At 41.2% G+C, this 21,148-nt stretch overlaps 1 pseudogene; it reads left to right on the forward strand.

Moving 5' to 3' along the window:
• The first annotated feature begins 2,988 nt into the window (after positions 1 to 2,988).
• Positions 2,989 to 21,148, forward strand: part of LOC107825196 (caffeoylshikimate esterase-like) — a 50,743-nt pseudogene continuing 32,583 nt past the window's right edge.

Genomic DNA, 21,148 nt, shown 5'->3' on the forward strand with positions numbered 1-21,148 from the left:
CCCTGCATACTATTTTTACACTGTCCGTCGCCGGGAATTTCATCATTTGGTGGAGAGTCGAGGGGACTACCCTCATGTTGTGCATCCAAGGTCTTCCGAGCAGGGCATTGTACCTCCTGTCGCCCTCGATCACGTGGAACTTGGTAAATTGAATGGTTCCAACCACATTCACCAGTAGAATAATCTCCCTTTTAGTTGTTTCACTGGCCATATTGAAGCCATTTAAGACCTGAGTTGCGAGCATGATTTGATCTTGTAGGCCGAGCTGCTCCACGACCCTCGATCGGATGATATTCACCAAGCTACCTGGATCCACTAGAACACGCTTAACTTGAACTTTATTTAATAAGATAGAAATTACCAGAGCGTCATTGTGGGGCTGAGAAATGCCCTCTACTTTTTCGTTGTGGAATGATAAGGAGCCTTCGGCACATAATCTCGGGTTCGTTTTTCCCTACTGATTGATACCTTAGTGCATTTGAATATGGGTCCTTGTGGAATGTCGACCCCTCCAACGATCATAGGAATGGCATGTTGGGGTTTCTCCTATTCATTTTTCCTGTTGGCGTCCCTTTCTCTGAAATGATTCTTGGCCAGAATGCTGAGAAACTCTCGAAGATGGCCCTCATTGAATAGACGGGCTACCTCATCCCTTAATTGCCTGCAATCCTCGGTCATGTGACCATGCGTGCCATGATACTTGTACATCAATTTTGGATTTCTTTGGGAAGGATCGGTTCGTATGGGTCTGGGCCACTTAGTATCTTTGATCCTTCCGATTGCTGATACAATTCCTAATGCGTCGATGCTAAAGTTATATTCCGATAGCCGGGGTGCCTCTATGGGATCAACATGCTTATCAAAACCACTTTTGCTCATAAGTCCCCGAGAATTCTGTCCTCGATCACTTCTTTAATCATTCCGGGCGGAATTCCGTCCTAAACTATTGGTCCTTCGATCTGCGGTATATGGTTGATATCGTTCCCTGTTCGACCTTGGCTCCCTATCGACGTCCCTCTAAGTTCCAACTACCGACCTATTTGGATGTACAACTGGATACTCGATCAAATTTTGTTTCAACTGATGTGATGCTATCGAACTCCGCTCGTTCAACCCTTGGGTGAAAGCTTGAACGGCCCAATCATCTATGACCGGTGGTAACTCCATGCGTTCCATTTGAAATCGGGATACGAACTCCCTTAACATTTTGTTATCCCTTTGTCTTACCTTGAAAAGGTTCAATTTTCTTGTTGCAACTTTATGGCTTCGGCGTGTGCCTTTACGAAAGAATCAACTAACATGGCAAATGAGTCGATGGAATTTGGAGGCAGGTTGTGATACCAAATCATTGCTCCCTTTGAAAGGGTCTCTCCGAACTTTTTCAGCAGCACAGATTCGATCTCATCATTTTCTGAATCGTTACCCTTGATAGGGCATGTATATGAATTAACATGTTCATTGGGATATATGGTCCAATTATATTTGGGTATGTCTGGCATACGAAACTTCTTTGGAATAGGCTTCAGAGCCGTACTTTGTGGAAATGACTTTTGTACAAACTTCTTCGAATCCATCCTTTTCAAGATTGGTGGTGCCCCCGGTATCTGATCAACACGAGAGTTGTATGTCTTCACTTTTTTATCATTAGCTTCGATTTTCTTCTCTCCTGACTCGATTCTATTGGTGAGCTCGAGCATTTTCATTACTGTAGGTTCGGTCCCCGATCAAATTACCATTCGACCTTTCCGGCACTGGCTCTGTATGGCGAGTGATTTCCGGCTCAACCCCACTCGGAGTTCTATGTTGATTTTGATGCTGAGCAATAGCGACCTGCTGAGCCTGTAGCATCTCGAATATCACCTAGAGACTAACTCCTCCGTCTCCTATGCCCTGTGTACCTTGGCCACCATATCGGTCCTCCCTGTGCACACTCCCTTCGGGGTCCGTACCTAGATCCGAATTTAAAGCAATGTGCAAACTGACATCGACTGGGTCGGCAATCGATGCTCCCCCGAGGTTAGCTGCTGGTACCCCAGCTCCTGGAGCAATTACATTACCGTTTACCGTGTGAAACCCGAGGCCATCGTCACCATGTGTGGATGCATTTTGTGAGTTTGACATGTTTTAACCTGAAAGCAAAAATACTTGACAAGAACAAGCCTGAAATAATATGTGTTATCATAATCAGTACCGAACAATCCCTATTATCCTTAGTCCCACGGTGGACACCAAACTGTTTACCCTAAAATTCGAGTAACCATTAAACTTATTTTATGGTTTTAAGGATATGTGATCCAATCCAATACCAATTGATAAACAAGGAATTAAATAGATAAATCAATCTAGTATGGTAGCGAAATTTTGACCTCGACTTGTGGTCGTCTCGATGTGTGATAATAAGAATAGCAAATGTTAAAGCAACTCTGATGAACAATAAGCGAAATAGCAAAAAAAGTAATGAGTGTATATATTCTTATCAGTGAACAATGAATGTTACAAATGAATGGGATCCCTCTTTATATAATAGAGGAGATCTATACAAGGTACACTTCTAATTATAGTAGGAAATCATATTTGACAACTAATAAACTGCTGAAGATCAGTCCATTCCGAAATTCACGCCACGATCTTCGATCTATTGCAGATATCTCGCTCTTTCCATTATTAAATAATATTGGCATCATTTTGAAGTATGCCCTCTTCTGACCTCGGTTAGTGATGTCGACCTCGATCTTGGGAGGAAACTCCGATCTCGGACTCCACGTCCTGGTCTTTTGATGCGGTATCTCTTTTTTGATCAAAGGATGAAATCGCGTAGCCCCGATTTCTACCATATACAAATGTAAAAAATATTATACTATCATTATATAGTATAACTTAAGCTCTTCTAGAATAACACACACATTCGAAACATCATAATAGATCACCAACCACCTTTTTCCAACTACTTATAAAACCACCATTCCACAAAACAAAAACATACTCAAAATGCCATCGGAATCTCCAAACTTCTGGGGTGACATGCCGGAGGAAGAATACTACACTTCCGTCGGTATAATCAACTCCAAATCCTATTTCAATATACCCAATGGCAAAATATTCACACAATCATTTCTCCCACTTTACAAAACTAACCAACCTATCAAAGCAACTGTTTTCATGACCCATGGCTATGGTTCAGACACATGTTGGCTATTTCAGAAAATTTGCATTAATTACGGTACGTGGGGTTATGCTATTTTTGCTGCAGATTTATTAGGTCATGCTCGTTCTGATAGAATAAGGTGTTACATTGGTAATTTGAACAAGATTGTTGCTGCTTCTTTGTGTTTTTTTAAAGAGTGTGCGGAGTAGTGAAGAGTATAAGGATTTGCCTGCGTTTTTGTTTTGGGAATCTATGGGTCGGTTTGCTACTTTGCTTATGTATTTTCAGTCGGAGCCTGAAATGTGGACAGGGTTGATCTTCTCTGCTCCACTTTTCGTCATTCCTGAGCCTATGAAGCCATCTAAGGTGGAGTGCTATACTTTAATTTTCTCATCGAGTTAAAAAAAAGAACAAGTTATACTCCTGTATAATTGAGGGTAAATTTCATAAATAGTCACATAACTATGACTTTTTTTTCACCAAAGTCATATAACTATATTGTCTTACATAAAAATCATAAAACTTTCACTAACTCACACAAAAATCATAGTGGCCGAAAAATATAACTTTTCTATTTTCTTATTCCATTTTTTTATCTAATAAATAATAACCACATTAAAATAGAAATGACCTAATCCAATACCCATATATATAAATTAAAATAATACTAAATTTGAATCCTTCTCTCAAAATACACGGTACTTCTATTTTTGATTTTGATTTTTAAGATTTTCGTTATATCAAGAGCTCTCTGATTGTTCATATCTTTTATTTCTTTTTCTTTTTGTTTTAGTGAGAATCATATGCAAAATGCTCCAATGAAAAAAAAATAAGGTCACACACACACATATATATATATTTATATATTATAACCACCTACTATCTATCTAACATAATCGATTTGGAGTATTTTGCATGAGATTCTGACAATAAAAATAGAAAGAGATAAAATGTATGGATAATCAGAGAGCTCTTGGAAAAATAATGCTATAAATTTGAATGAAAATTTTTAAAAAATAAAAATACAAGTATCGTGCATTTTTGGAGAATGATTCACTTTTAGTATTATTTTAATTTATGTATAGGGATGTTGCTTTCGGTTGGGCCATTCTTATTTTAATTGGATTATTTATTAACCTGGAAAAAAATTATGGAACAAGAAAAAATTATTTTTCGGTCATTATGATTTTAGTGCGATTTAGTGAAAATTTTATGATTTTTGTGTAAGAAAACATAGTTACATGACTTTAGATATAAAAAAATTATAGTTATATGACCATTTATGAAATTTACCTTATAATTGAAGTATAAATTTTTTATACTATTAATGAACTTTTAATATGTGATAACTCATATTTATCTGCTTACCAATTACTAATGTTTGAACTTGAGTTTTTCCTTTCCTGAAAAGGATGTACTATCATTTATGTAATTGAATTGCTTGCAGAAGATTTAGTTCCCTATGATTTAATGTAGAGTCTAGATTGCCTTTCTTTTGCTCGATTGCGTATAATCTTTCATGAACTGTTATTTTGCAGTACTTCCTCTTTTTCTAAACAATGATGGGTTTAGAATAGGATCAAATCATTATTATGTATGTGATACATTTTTTTCATTTGTTTGAAATAAGATTTACATAATTAGGAATCATTTTATCCGTACTCCACTCTATTTGATATTCTTTTTGTATCTATAATAAAAACATGTTACAATTGAGGGAAACATGAAAATTTTAAAATTAATGAATTTTAAATATAAAAAGGTGTAGTCTTTCTGAAACAGACCAAAAGACATGAAATAGAGTGGAATGAACATGATACTTATAAGGGTACTTTCATTATGTTATACTAGTACAATATTATATTTAGGTTAAGTATCAATTTTTTCATTCTTTCTTTTGTACAGTTTCAGTCAAACACTTTTTATATAAAATAAAAAGAATAATACATCTAAATCCCAATAATGATGAGGTTATGAGCATGGCTGTCAATAATTTTAGATAATATGTATCTAGAAACAAGCTAGAAGAATCTGAATCACAATGTTAATTTATAAGAAAAATATTTAAAGTATGTCTAGGAAACAGTAGCATGAGAAGGAATTAAACCGGAAAAATAGAGAACACCGAGTTTAAAAAATATGAAAAATTAAACCAAATAGCCGTAATGGAGGTATAATATATGCATAACTTATGTACTATATATGTAGTTGTTTATAATCAATGTATAATCTATGTATATGGTTAGAAAGAGTAAAATGACCGACAATTTGTGTAAAGATACAAAAAAAAAATTACTCCTAATTAATTTTTGTACGTTTTATGTTTGAATTAAAAAGAACGTTTATCTTTGTTGTCTAATATGCAGATACATCTATTCATGTATGGGCTACTATTTGGACTAGCTGATACTTGGGCATCAATGCTGTATGGGTCAAAATTTGACTACCAGATGGTTATCATTAAAGGGAACGGTAAAAGGTCGACTCAGTCATGGTCATGCCCACGAGGCGTAACGACGACGAGTATCACGATCATTGCCGAAATCAAGCCGTCAGAAAGCTTATATCGCAAAACAAGTGTAATGTTTGGGAAAGTAATGAAGGATACAGTCATGAGAAAGCACGTCGGTCAAAGACCATTGGATAAAAGGAAAAATTGTTAATATATATAGAGAGGCGGGAGATCGTTAAAAGGGCATCTGAGCCCAGATCTGGCTACAATTTTTACAGTCATCACTATGGAATCAACAAGGGGAGATTTCTTAGTCATCAACAACTTTCTCTCTTCTTCTTCTATGCTTTTACGATTATGGTGCAAACCTGTCAAAGATATAAGCTTATAATTTACATTTGATGTATGATAATGTCCTTAAGAAATATTACTCGAGCTTGTTCTTCTTCGATTTTAGTACTCAATATGTTTGGATCTAGAGTTAAGTATGTTAGGCTAAGATTAACCTTCTATCTCTCTATTAATTAGTTTAACTAAAGGTTTAACACTTTTTTGGTTAAACAATTTTGGGTCGTCTGTGGGGATTTCTTAGCCAAATTTTTTTAGTTTCCTATAGATCTAGAACCAGCAATATATTACTACCAAGCTGTCATGGCCTCACTATCTCGGCACTGATAAGTTAGGATTTTAACATGTTTTATGCTCTTACTTGCCTATGCTTTGATCATATATTGTTACAAAATATTCCTAAAAGGCTCACAAGTTGTGCTTGATCGCAGGTTTGATCGACAAAGTGAAGGAATGTCAAAGATCGGCTAAAAAAGGAGTGAAACCTGCTCAAGTATCAAAGACCAAGAAATATAAGAAAAAAAGGCCTAGTGCGGACCGCGCAAAGTGGAATGCGGTCGCACTAAGTGGTTCAGAGAGTTGGTGAATCCGGCTAGAAGAAGCGCTGTCGCGGTACACATCTCGTGGACCGCGGTGAAGGCTCCGCGACCGCACTACTCTTTTGTGCGGTCCGCGGTCATGAGATTCAGAGAGATGAAGTTTGCAAAGCCAGTGCCATGCGGTCCACGGTCGTGGTTGCGCGGACCGCGCCAGCTCCCTCCGCGGTCGCGGTTCGTTCTACGGGGTCTGTGGAGTCCAAGTTCAGAGAAGCAGAAGTAATCCCAGTGCGGCCGTGGTCCATTTAATGCGGCCCGCACTGACCCTGCAGGGGTATTTTTGTCCATTTTTCCAGCCTAGTATAAATAGAATATTTTTACCATTTTTTAGGTAATCAGATACATCAGTAGAGAGCTGCACTCGTGAGAACGCATTTTGTAGCCATTTTTGGCACTTTTGCTTTACATTTACGATAAATTCTTGCAATTTAATTTTAGCAATTAATTAATATGCTTAGTTCTTCATCTATTTCTTCAATTTCTTTATCTAGCATGAGTAGCTAAACCCATTAGCTAGGGTTGTGGCTCAACCCTAGTGTGGGTAATTGATGGGTGTTGCCATCTAGTGTTAGATTGACTATGGGTGTTTGCTCTTTGGGTTGATTTTATGTTTTAATCTAGAATTGGTGGTTGCAAACACTGATTCATGCTTTGTAGGTTTAACTCTTCTTGAGAAAGAGAGTCTATAACCCCAAAATTGACCCAACAAGGAATTGGGATGGACTCATGAGAAATGATAGTCTCAATTAACAGGTTAAACCTCGAGAGATTAATTACCCTACTTGAACCCTAGTTGTTTGGTCTAATTTGCCTACCCATTTGGTCTCGAGAGAGTCAATTGGGCAAAGTCAGTTTCTCTACCGAGAGGTGTGAGAGTGAGTAAAATTGTGCAACGGTTATAACATAAGCCCTAATTATGTCAATCGAACCTTAGTAACATCTACCCGTCAATTAGCCACCTAGGTAGTGTTACGACCCTAGTGCCCTTCTTCCCATTAGATACAACTTAGCAATATTCTCGTAGCATAATTTAGTGTTAATCAATAGTTTTACAAAAATAGTTATAATTTGAAAACCCAAAAAAGTTTGAAGTGACATTAGGAGTACAAACACATCTCTAGGATAGACAAACAATCCAACTCCACTACTAGCTCCCTGAGGAATTCGATCCCGGCCTTCATATCGGGTAAAAGCTATGCGACCCGCTCTTCCTACCTTAGTGTAGCGTTGAGTTGGCAGCGATCACTTTTTGGCGCCGTTGCTGGGGAGCTTATGATGTTGACTATCTGTTTAGTTAGTTTTATGTTTGGCTTCTCTTTCCTTCTTGTTTACTAATTCTATTTGTGTCGATCAATCAGGTACAAATGGCTCTTAATGCAAATGACCCTCTCGGCAATGTGATAGCAGGGGAGAAGGTAGAGGATCTAGAACAAGATGAGGTATTACCTCAAGTTCCACGGAGGGGCCGAAATGCCAATATAAATGCAAATGAGAACAACAATATTCCAGACCCTCCTCCGTAACCGCCGAGAGTGGCTCCCAGAGTTTTACCAAATCAAGGATACGCCAGTGCTATTGTACCTCCCCGAATCCGAACGGGGAACTTTCAAATCACAAATGTTATGTTGACCTTGCTCGAGAAAAGAGGGTATTTCACGGGCGCCTCCGATCAAAATGCCTACAAGCACTTGAAGGGGTTCGTAGATACATGCTGGGGTAATAAGAAGACAAATGTGTCCGAGGATGCATTGAAATTGAGGCTTTTCCCGTTCTCTCTTCGGGGTAAAGCATTGGATTGGTTATAAAGTCTCCCCAATCATTCTATTACAACATGGGATGAATTGGCGGATAAATGTATTGCCAAGTTCTTTACTCTAAGTCATATGACGGCTCTTCGGGATGAAATTCTAGCCTTCAAGCAATAGCCAACGGATCCTTTGCACGAGATATGAGAAAGATATAGAACAATGGTGAAAGAGTGCCCTAATAACGACATGACTGAGGCTATAATTCAACAAACCTTTTATCGGGGCATCAACACCACGAATCAATGCATTGTGAACCAATTGGATGGAGGAAACTTTATGAAACTTTCTTACCAAGAGGCATGTGATGTACTTGATGAAATGGCCGACACCTCTTCGGCATGGCAAAGCCGAGCAAATGTGCCCCAAGGTGACCCTATAGTCATCCATTTGCACAAGGAATTGCACGATCATGGCCAAGCTATTGTCGAGCTTACAATAACTATGGATCAATTGGCAAAGGCGCAATTGCAACAAGTCCAAAACCTGCGCCAAGTCAATGCAATGGCAGGTGTTTCTATGTTTAAAATGAGGCAAAGAGGGCAACATCCTCAAGGTAATTGTGAACAATATGAAAACAACAATGATGGTGGTGGTTATTCAAATGAGTGCTATGATGACCAAAGCGAAGAGGTCTAATATGTCAATAACTACCAAGGGAATAGAGGCAACTCTTCGAATCAACAATGGCGCCCTCAAGGAAATTGGGGTAATCAACAACAAGGCGGAGGTAATTGGAATAACAACAATCAACAACAAGGTGGTGGCAATTGGAATAATAACAACCAAAACAACAATTGGGGTAATCAAAGCAACCAAGGGAATTGGAATGGTAATAACAACAATTGGGCCAACAACAATAATCAAGGAGGGTGGAACAATAGCGGGAACCAAGGCAACCGGGGGCAAGGTTTTCAAAGGCCCCCCATGTACCAACAACCGAACAATCCACCCCCCTTTCCTTCTCAAGATACTAATTCTTCTGGGAGTGATATGGGGCGAATTGAAAGCATGTTCGAGCAAATGATGAAAAAGAACCAAGATTTCGATGCCCAATTAGCTTCTCATAATACATCTATCCGGAACTTAGAGGTGCAATTAGGCCAAATCTCTCAAGCGTTGAATACTCGTACCAAGGGTGCGCTACCAAGTGATACAGTAGTGAACCCGAAGGGTAGGAATAATAATTACGTGATGGAAGTTACAACAAGAAGTGGGAGAGGCGGTGATGTGAATGCCTCAAAGCAAAAGCAAATTATGGAAGAAGATGTTGAATTGTGGGATGATGATGTACCTTTGATTGTTGATGATGTGGTTAATCAAAATGTGAACAATGATGTGCGGATTGATATTGATGATGAAGCCGAGGTAGAGACTCAAGATGCCATGAACCCGTCTAGGGAACACGTGATTGACATGCCTGCGCCGGTTGTACAAAAGGCCAAGGCACCTTTGCCTGGGATACCTCCACATTATCCTCAATGGTTAGCAAAGCAAAAGAGTGACAATCAATTCAAAAAGTTCATTGACATGATGAAGAGCCTCACAATCAATGTCCCTTTGGTGGAGGCGCTTGAGCAAATGCCGGGGTACGCTAAGTTCATGAAAGATTTGGTAACAAAGAAGAGGTCAATGGAGTGTGAAACAATTAAAATGACTCATTAAGTGAGTGCCATAGTGCATTCAATGGAACCAAGCTTGAGGATCCCAGAGCTTTTACTATCCCTTGTACTATCGGAAGTACGGATTTTGCCAAGGCCCTTTGTGACTTGGGGGCTAGCATAAATTTGATGCCGTACTCGGTCTTCAAGACTTTGGGAATTGGACAACCTCGACCCACTTCAATGAGACTTCAAATGGCGGATTGATTAATGAAGCGACCTTTGGGCATAATCGATGATGTACTTGTCCGGGTGGATAAGTTTATACTGGCGGCCGACTTTGTCATATTGGATTGTGAGGTGGACTTTTAAGTGCCAATTATTCTTGGTAGGCCTTTCCTAGATACGGGGAAGGCATTGGTTGATGTTGAAGCGGGATGTGGATGACACAAGTTCCATGATCCATGTTGAAGATCCCCTAGAGGCCGTGCTTCTTAATATGGATGTCAATGATGTTGCTAGTAGAGTGGAGTGTGTGAATGCATTGCATGGTAGGGGTTCATATTCATATGAGCCTAGGAGGCTATCCTTGGATCTTGAAAACCGCAAAACTCCACCAACAAAGCCATCGATTGAGGAGCTACCGGTGTTGGAGTTGAAGCCACTTCCTCCGCACCTTAGGTACGAATTCTTGGGTTCAAATTCTACTTTACCTGTTATTCTTTCTTCTTGCCTTACTAACATGCAGGTTGAGGCCACCTTGGCAGTTCTTCAAAAGCGGAAAAGGGCAATCGAATGGACTCTAGCTGATATTCGGGGAATAAGCCCCGCATTTTGCATGCACAAAATCATCTTGGAAGAGGATGCAAAGCCTTCCTTGGAGCATCAAAGAAGAATAAATGAGGCGATGCAAGAGGTGGTGAAGAAAGAGGTTATCAAGTGGCTAGATGTAGGGGTGGTTTATCCTATTTCTGACAGTTCGTGGACCTCTCCGGTGCAATGTGTGCCGAAGAAGGGTGGTATGACCGTGGTGACCAATGATAACAATGAGTTCATTCCCACTAGAACGGTCACCGGGGGGAGAGTTTGTATGGATTACCGGAAGCTGAACAAGGTGACTAGAAAATATCATTCCCATTGCAATTCCTTGACCAAATGCTTAATCGTCTTGCGGGCCGGGCTTTCTATTGTTTTCTGGATGGTTACTCGGGGTACAATCAAATTCTAATTGCCCCGGAGGACCAAGAGAAGACCACATTTACATGTCCTTATGGCACATTCGCCTTCTCTAGAATGCCATTTGGATTGTGTAATGCTCCGGCGACCTTCCAACGTTGCATGATGGCTATTTTCACCGAAATGGTGGATGATATCTTGGAGGTCTTCGTGGATGATTTCAGCGTGGTTGGGGATTCTTTTGAGGAGTGTTTGGTAAACTTGGATAGAGTGTTGGCTCGATGTGAAGACACCAACCCTGTTCTCAATTAGGAAAAGTGCCATTTTATGGTAGAAGAAGGTATAGTGTTGAGTCACAATATCTCGAAGCGAGGAATTGAAGTTGATAATGCCAAGATTGAGGTTATTCCGAGGCTCCTTCCCCCTACTTCTGTCAAAGGGGTGAGGAGTTTCCTTGGGCACGCGGGTTTCTACTAGAGGTTCATAAAAGATTTTTCTAAAGTGGTACATCTGTTGTGCAAGTTGCTAGAGAAAGATGCAAAGTTCTTGTTCAATGAGAGTTGTATGCACACATTTGAGCTTCTTAAGCTCAAGTTGACTTCTACCCCCATCATTACCATACCAAATTGGAGCTTGCCTTTTGAGCTTATGTGTGATGCTAGTGACGTTGCGGTTGGGGCTGTTTTGGGCCAAAGAATCAACAAGATGTTTCATCCAGTATACTACGCAAGCAAGACCATGAATGAGGCTCAAAGAAACTATACAGCCACCGAGAAAGAATTGTTGGATATTGTGTTTGCTATGGAAAAGTTTCGACCTTACCTTATGGGGGCCAAAGTTATAGTGCACACCGATCACGCTGCCCTTAGGTATTTGATGACCAAGAAAGACTCCAAGGCGAGATTGATGAGATGGGTTTTACTTTTTCAAGAGTTTGATCTAGAAATTGTTGACCGGAAGGGTAGTGAGAATCAAGTGGCAGACCACTTGTCCCGTTTGCAGGAGGAGGGGAGGCCTTGTGACGGCCTTGAGATCAATGATTCATTTCTCGATGAATAACTCCTTGTGGTGTCAATGAAAGATATGTCATGGTTTGCCGATGTTGCCAATTACCTTGTGACCAGAATAATCCCGTGTGAGCTCTCTTCTAACCAAAGGAAGAAGCTCAAGCGGGATAGTTTGGATTTCTATTGGGATGAGCCATACTTGTTCAAGATTTTCACGGATGGTGTGATTCGACGATGTGTCCCGGAGGAGGAACAATTGGGTATTTTGGAGGCTTGCCATTCCTCTCCCTATGGTGGCCATCATGGCGGGGCGAGAACGACTTCTAAAGTGCTTAGTTGCGGATTTTACTGGCCTGTCTTGTTTAAAAATGCGGGCGATTTGGTGAAGAGATGTGATGAGTGACAAAGAGCCGGTGAAATTTCTTAAAGGGATGATATGCCCCTCAATACAATTCTCGAAGTGGATATTTTTTATGTTTGGGGCATCGATTTCATGGGTTCTTTTGTGAGATCTTGTGGGAACACTTACATTCTCTTGGCGGTAGACTATGTCTCAAAATGGGTTGAAGCCGTGGCTTTGCCCAACAATGAAGCCCGGAGTGTTGTGGCATTTTTGAAAAAGAGTATCTTCACAAGGTTTGACACTCCTTGTGCTATCATTAGTGATGGGGGGTCTCACTTTTGCAACAAGGCTTTTGACACGTTGCTTTCTAAGTACGGTGTCAATCATAAGGTTTTGAACCCCTATCATCCTCAAGCTAGTGGCCAAGTGGAAGTCTCCAACAGAGAAATTAAGAGTATCTTGTCTAAAACTGTCAATGCTAATAGGACCGATTGGTCGAAAAAGTTGGATGACGCTCTTTGGGCTTATCGGACGGCTTACAAAACTCTGATTGGTATGTCACCATATTGGTTGGTGTTTGGGAAAGTTTGTCATCTTCCGGTGGAATTAGAGCACAAGGTAATGTGGGCTTTGAGGAAGTTAAACTTAGAATGGGATGTTGCGGCAAATCTGCGGGTTGAACAACTTAATGAGCTTGATGAGTTTATATTCCATGCCTACTCCAGCTCGTCCTTATACAAGGATAAAATGAAGTACCTTCACGACAAATATGCTCGGGGCAAGGAGTTCAAGATTGGAGATATGGTTCTCTTGTTCAATTTCCGATTACGTCTGTTTCCGGGTAAGCTCAAGTCAAAGTGGAGTGGGCCGTTTGAAGTTGTGTTTGTGACCCCATTTGGTTCTCTTGATCTAAGGAACAAGAATGGTGAAGTATTCAGAGTCAATGGACATCAGGTCAAGCATTATCTTAGGAAATTTGTTGATAGCCACGTGGTGACACTTCTCCATCTAAAGTAATGTGCTGGTAACATGCGTCGTGCCGCGACGTTAAATCAGGCATTGTGTGGGAGGCAACCCATATCTTTTCCTTTTTGTTGTTTTTTGTGTTTTCTTGGTAGTGTAGGTTTGATTTTTGAGCTAACTAATTGTGAGATGTTGCAGGGATTGAGTTGATGCAGTGCAAAATAGTTTGAAAAAAAAGAGTTGAATAGTCTCTGAAGATTGCTAGTGCGACCGCGGTTGCTTTTGTGCGGTCCGCACTGGTGATGGTGAAAAGTGGTACTCTCTGAAGTTTGCCACCGCGGCCGCATTCCATTTAGTGCGAACCGTGGTGGACCTCCGCGGCTGCGGTCTGTTTTGTACGTACCGCAGAGGTTGCTTGCTTAAGCTTCATTCTGAACAAAACCAGCGCGGTCCGGGGTCGGTTTTGTGCGGCCGCGCTGGTAGGTAAGGCTGGGTCCCACTGTTTTTCTATAAATAGAGCCTAAGGGTCACAACTTACACTTTTCGAATTTTAACACTCAGACCCCTAAAAGCTACTGTTCACTCTCTCTTCTGATAGTAATTCTTGTTTAGCCTGATTAATTGCATCTCATCATCACAATTTGGTAACATTTCATCATCTTTATTTGTTTATATTATAATTTCGTTTTGTTTTTCATGCCCAGTAGCTAGAGTCTATTCTTCTTCTAGTTTTTATTTCATTTGTTAGCATCGAAAAGTGGAATGGTTGGATATTGTGTGTTTAGAGACCTTTGTGAACTGGGTAAAATGAGTAGGGACAAGTTCGGTTGAAAACATGAACAAAAATAGCAAAAACTTAAACCCTAACTTAGTGCCTGTTCAAAGTACTCTCCGCGGCCCGCGGTCGCCTTTGTGCGGTTCGCGGTGCCCTGACGCGGTCCGCATTACCATTTTGCGTGGACCGCGGTGCCCATGTGATTGAAATTGAACCTAAGCCCAACGCGTCCGAATTGCACTTTATGCGGTCCACACTGGCCCACCGTGGCCGCAGTGCTACTTTGTGTGGGCCGCGGTGTTTGGATTCAGAGAGGTGGTGTTATAGTCCTTACATCAGTGCGGACCACGGTCGCTTTTATGCGGTCCGCGGTGCCCCAATGCGGCCGCACTACTTTTTATGCGGGCTGCGGTGGAGAGAATCAGAGAGATGTTGTCCAGGGCCTTGTCCCAATGCGGACCACGGTCGCCTTTGCGCGGTTCACAGTGTCCCCAGTGCGGCCGCACTCCTATTTGTGCGGGCCGCGATTCCATGTTCTGCAACAGTTTCTGTAATATTTAACCTGCTGTCTGCAATTCAATTTCAAGACTTGTTTCACTGCCTGTGTTGATACTAACCATGTTAGATGTGTATTCTTGCAAATAACAACGAGGTAAAGGTGCCAAACAACCCGACCGAGGTAATTCCTCCAGGGTAGGGAAGCAACGGATGGTAAAACTCACTCCCCAGGCTAGAAAAAACATAAAGAACATGAGGAAAGCAAACAAAGCGGCTGATAGAGCCCTTGACACTTCGAGGAGTGAGTACGAGCCCTCCCGAGAGATCTCTTCAGATTCAGTCCCTCTATACATTCCATATCTGGAGAACGCCTTACATAGAGACACTCCCCCATCTTCCCCCGATGCTCGAGCCTCAATCAACATTACTTCTGGGTTGTCTGAGGGCTCAGCGGCAGGTAGTGGGGATGAATACTCTACCTCTCCCACAGCATCAATATCTGGAGAGGGTGCTAGAGGTGATGAGGGAAATGGGGAGTTACCGGGGGTGGTGTGCCGCAGGTTGGGGCTGTTTACCAGACTAGGAATCCAGTTGTTTGGGAGGATAGATTCGTCAGCCAGGTGGCGTTCCACAAGTTTAGGGAATGGTGGCCGGCACGGAAATTGATTCTTGAGAGGTGTTTCATTGACAGAGACCTCCTAACCCTACACCCCAATGTACATACATAGTTTCAGTGTTACAACCCATATCCACATGTGTTAGTTCATGCCATATATTAGTTAACATAAATCCAAGAAGAAATTATCTTTGAGATGATAAGAAGTCAATCCTATTGGTCTTAAGTGATACAAGAGTGTATAAGGGTGATTAACAAATATTAGAAGTTAAATGAATCAAGGACGTTGTAACTCGTATTTTCAAGTAATCTAGCGGTTCTTAATACACTCAAGAGTTCATTTATTAAGGTATTTTAATCATATAATATCTGTATCATAAGTCTTGAAGTGAAACGAGTTATGAAACAAAAGTCGACAAAAGTTGTCGCAACTTAGGTTCATAATTTTACTTAAACATTAGGTCAAATGTTTCTAATCTTTTCTCCTAATTTACAAGGAATTACGGGGTGATCTACCAACCAAATTAAAGATCTATGAGTATAATTTCCAACGCATTAAACCGTTTATCGATACAATCTCGGAGTAGAGAGATATTCGTATTTTCGCGAGACTGCGCCAAACACCTCTCTATGGGGCCCACTAAGGCGGTTTAAGATATTTGGACCTATATAGGATGCCTCCAACACGTTTTAAGTCATTTCTTCTCACTATTTTCAGACCTTAGAACCCTAGGAACATCCTCTCAAGGTTCTTTCAAGATTCAAGACCCAAAAAAGGGGCAAACAACACAAATCACGTGTCGGGAATTCTGTGGCGCTAGTAAGTCTCTTGTTCTTCTTGTTGTTGCTCATTTTTGTGTCGTTCCAGCTCGTGTGGGAGGTTGTTTTAAAGGGTTTATGTTCTGTAAATACTCCCTCATGTTCTTAATATCAATCCTAGTGCCGAAAAACACTAATTGATCGCTAGTTTCGCTTTTTTGTTGTTGTGGCAGCATTGGAGGGATATTTCATGGAAATTTAAGGTCAAATTGGAGTTGTTATTTCTGTATAAAGGTAAGGAACCTCTTACTCTATATGTATTTAAGATTATCCAAGTTGCGGCTAAGCCATTGAAGCTAGAACTTGTGAAATATATATCGAAAGGCTTGGTAGTAATGTTATTGTTTTGTGGACTGTTTTGCGTTGCTGTTGGGCTGCATATTTTACTACTGTTTTGTGGAGTTTTGGAGGAGGAAGGGTGTGGAGAAACACCATATATATGTAGGGTTATGGGCTGATAGTTATTCGTAACATTTCCAGGTTGTTTGACACGACTACGGTGGTCGTCGTATGTATGGAGTGATTAGGCTATGTGTGGACTATTTTGGGAGGCTCAATATGTTTATTATTGATGTTGTTTGGGCTGTTTGGTGACTTTTTTGAATGGTGTGAGGTCATATATATAGGGGAGGTGCTGTCCGTTTCATCGTAAAATAGGTTGTGGTCGATACATAATAGTTATGACGCTTAAATGATAACGATAGTATCGTTTCTCTTATTGTAGACTAAGGAGTTTTGACAATTGCATAGTTTGAGATTGGGGCAGTATATACAAGGTATGTGAGGCTATCCCTTTCCTTCTTTTGCACGACTATGATTGTACATAATGTAATGAACGAGCTTCCAAGATACTCTACTCTTAGAAGCTAGCAGTACTTACATTGTTTTCCCTCTTATGGAACGATTGATGTTAATGCTGCTTCTCTTATTCTTATGTTATCAATGTTGTTGGTACTTCCTGATTCTTATAAGGTTCATAGTGAAGAGTTAGTCCTAATAACGTGTACAGAGGATACCGACCTTACGTCACTCCGAAAGGTTTAGAATGTGATTCCATGAGTCGAGCATGCATGATATATATGTATCTATTTTACTCTACCGAGCCACGCTATAGTTGGTCGGGTACGGAACCTATTGTGCAACCACTGATCAGTTGGGTTTTACCGAGCTCCACGTGGCCGGGTACGATTCTACCGAGCCTTATGATGGCCGGGTACGTTTTTTTACCGAGCCTATTATGGCCGGGTACGATATGATGATGATGATGCCCACAGAGGTGAATGTTTTAACGGTTTATGTATTTATACATATGTATCATGCATTTCATGTAAGTAGCCCTCAGAGGTACTAAGATGTTACAAGTTGTATATTCTCTATCCTTGCTTACATTACTGATCGTATTTATGGTTCCCTGCCTTACATACTCAGTACTTTATTCGTACCGATGTCCTTTTATTTGTGGACGCTGCATGTCGTGCTGCAGGTCCTGATAGACAGGCAGGTGCAGCTCCCCCACCACAGTAGGCTGTCCAGTTCAGCGGTGATTAGCGAGATCCCTTCTCCGGACTTGCCTTGATCTTGGTATGCATTTTTGTTATAGACATTATGGGTATGTCGGGGCCCTGTTCCGGCTATGTTGCAGCACTTATGTTCCTTTAGAGGCTCATAGACAGGTGTCGACTCATGTATAGTTTGGTATGCCTTATCGGCTAGTTTTTGTTGTATAGTCTTTCATAGTAGCATGGTAGCTCATACCTTATATGTAGTTTCTTGATTGTCTGTTCATCCCCTGCTATGTATGTTCATGCCGTCATATTTTATTGCTGGTTGTCCATGATCCAGGTCTACCATTTATATTGATCTCGTCAGCCCTAAAAGATAATAATGAAGGTTAGACGAAATGTACATTGGTGCTCGGCAAGTGTGGTCGGGTGCTAGTCATGGCCCTCCAGTTTGGGTTGTGACATTCAGGCTCGAGTGGGTTGGGAGTTCTTTAAAGATAATTGTGTGAAGGCGAATGAGCATATGGTCAAGGAGTTCTATAGCAATATGACCCACATCTTGAAGGGCACTAAGGTGACCAAAGTGAGAAACAAAAATGTGGTATTTACTGGGAAGGCACTAAATGAATACTTGGGGTTCAATGATGAAGATGGGTCCCTTTACAATGAAAAGTTGGCAATGGGCGAGGAGGTTCGTCCGTGGTTAGCTTCATACCTGGCAATCCCGGGTATAGTTCCAGAGTGGTTGCAAGCAGGGGCCAAAATACTTCAGAGAACTTTCAACTTTGAGGCTAGAGGGTGGTTGACTTTTGTGTGCAGTCGGCTCGACCCCACTACCCATGATCAGACTATTCCACTTGCCCGGGCTGTTCTTGTTGCTTATATTATGGAAGGATATCCTATCAACTTGGGCAATGTGATGTCCCGCGTCATTTTTGCAGTGGGGGTTGAGCATGACCGGAACTACCCTTTTCCCAGCACCCTCACTATGTATTTCCAGGACCTGGAGGTGGAGAAGAGACCTTTTGACGTAAAGGTCAAACCTGTGGCTTCTTTCTCATGGTACAGTTTGAAGGGGTCAGACAACCCCAAGGACAAAAATTACAAGCCGCTTGCTTCTTCCCCAACCGACTAGTCTGAAGAGCCGGTTACGGTAGAGCCTTCCACTAAGCCTACTTCCATAGTTGCTGACATGCCTCCTAGACCTTCCACTACTGCTGGTCCCTCTACTTCAGTTGGCCTGGGGATTCCATCTTCCCGGGCCTATCCTATCACCGACCACCAGCTGAGCCAGACTTCATAGCTTGAACAGCTGGATGGCGACTGCTTCATCCAAGTTGTCCACCTTGACTTCTACCATTGCGGCTCAGTCGGCACCACAGCCAGTGCATGTGCTCCAGTCTATCGAGGATTCACTTAAGTAGATTCTTGCCAACCAACAAAAGATCCTCGACTCTTAGGCTGCCTTGGCTAAGGCGGTGGATTCAAATGGCAAGGCCCTGAAGGAGCTTTCCAGGGAGCACAAGAAGTTGCGCAAAACACGGGCTTCCAAGGAGTCTGTGAAGGTGCTGAGGGAGGATGTTGACAAACTGAAGGCAGACTAGCTGCCTTTAGACTTTCTATCCAAGGATCCAGCCCAGCAGCAACAATAGTAGCAGAGACACAACAGCTTCCAAAGAAGAAGAGGAAGCTCCCCAGTGCAGATGAGGCGATCATCCAGTTGGCGGACCCACCAGAGGCTTCCTCCAGTCAGCCACAGGATGTTCCTGATATTCACTCCGTACAGGTCCAGGCCCCAGTCCCAGCAGCTGAGCAGCAGGAGACCGGGAACCAGTCTGAGGTTCCCGTACATACAGAGGACCAGGGGACCATTCATGTTCTCATGCAGACAGACAAGGCTTAGGGAGATCCTATATCCTTTCCTCTTGATTTTTTTATGCTTATTTGTTTAGTTGGTATTGGGGACAATGCCAGCTTTTATTTGTGGGGGGTGCGCCCTACTTTTTATCCGGATGATTGTATATATTAGTTGACTTAGTTTATGTTTCTGTTGATTTTTTATTTGGTCTGTATATAACTTTACATTTAGTCACTTTTGTCGCACTTTTTATCTTCTCTTTAGTCTGTATATTGTAAGCACGTGATTTTTGACCCTCCCCGAGAATTTTCACATTTTAGCGTGAATATGTGAAATTGGGTCTAGTATAGCTATTTTAACTATTTTCACTTTATTTCGTTGCAAAAAGAAAAATTTCAAAAAATATATATAAATTTTAGTTTATGTATCTCTCATAAACTTGAAAAATACAAAAAATTTACTTTATTTTGGTACTTTATATAAATTCGAAAATTACAAAAAATATATATAGTTCTATTAATGTTTGCAGTCATTATAATTTTGAAAAATACAAAAAAATATTACTTCATATTTTTGTCTTTATTAAAAAACGAAAATTACAAAAAAATAGTTTTATTAATATTCTATAGTCATTTTAATTTTGGAAAAATACAAAAATATTACTTTATATTTTATCTTTATATAAAAAACGAAAATTACAAAAAAATAGTTTTATTAATATTTTGTAGTTATTTTAAATCTTGAAAAAATATTAAGAAAATAATATAGTTTTGTTTTAAATAATTAGTCTTATTTTAGTAGCTATTTTGCTTACATAGGACTAGTTAAGCAACGTTTTCCTATTTCTCGGGTCCGGGCAAAAGAATAATATTCGGGTTCAAACTACCCGGTTTTAGGCCTAATTTCGGACCTAACCCATAATAAACCGTGTCCAGGACACATGGGGAACCCCACCACGAGTGGGGGACATAAACCTTGAACCCCACCATGCGTGGGGCTCATTTTTCTTGGCAAAACATTACAAAACACGGACAAACACATTTGACAAGGGGGGACTTGGAAAATTTTTTGGAAAAAGGAATACTGTTCATCTTCTTCTTTAAGAAGAAGAAGACAGAACCCTACGCAGAGGGCCCCCAAAAACGAGTCGAAACCATTTCCCTCCGTCACCTTCACCAACGTCTGAAACCACCCTCGTCGCCAAGAACCTTCACTCCCTCACGTCCGAAACAGAAAACAAAAGATCACCATCGTCTTCCTCCCTTCCTCAAGACCGAAAAAACCTAAGCAAAACCCTACTGTCATTCACCGGCGAACACCACCGGACAACCCCGACCGTAGTTGATTCACCATTTTCAGTCCAACGAAGCAGCTGTTGCTGCGTGCCAAGCAGCTGTGGCTGCGTTTCCGAGCAGTTTGCCGCTGCGCGTCTTAGCCTTCGTCGTTATGGTCTATCGTCCACTGCCCGTCGACCACAAGTAACGACCCAGTTCGTTCACCATCACCGTCACCTTCCCCATCACCCACTGTCGTAACCAACAAGTCAGTCCCACCCCCCGTCGCAGCCCCAGTCCCGTCGACCTCAACCAAAAACCCAGCAACACCCATCGACCACCCGTCAAGCAGCAGCCATCGCTGCTGCGT

This window comes from Nicotiana tabacum, chromosome 20 (assembly GCF_000715075.1).
Source record: "Nicotiana tabacum cultivar K326 chromosome 20, ASM71507v2, whole genome shotgun sequence".
NCBI classification, from domain to species: Eukaryota; Viridiplantae; Streptophyta; class Magnoliopsida; order Solanales; family Solanaceae; genus Nicotiana; species Nicotiana tabacum.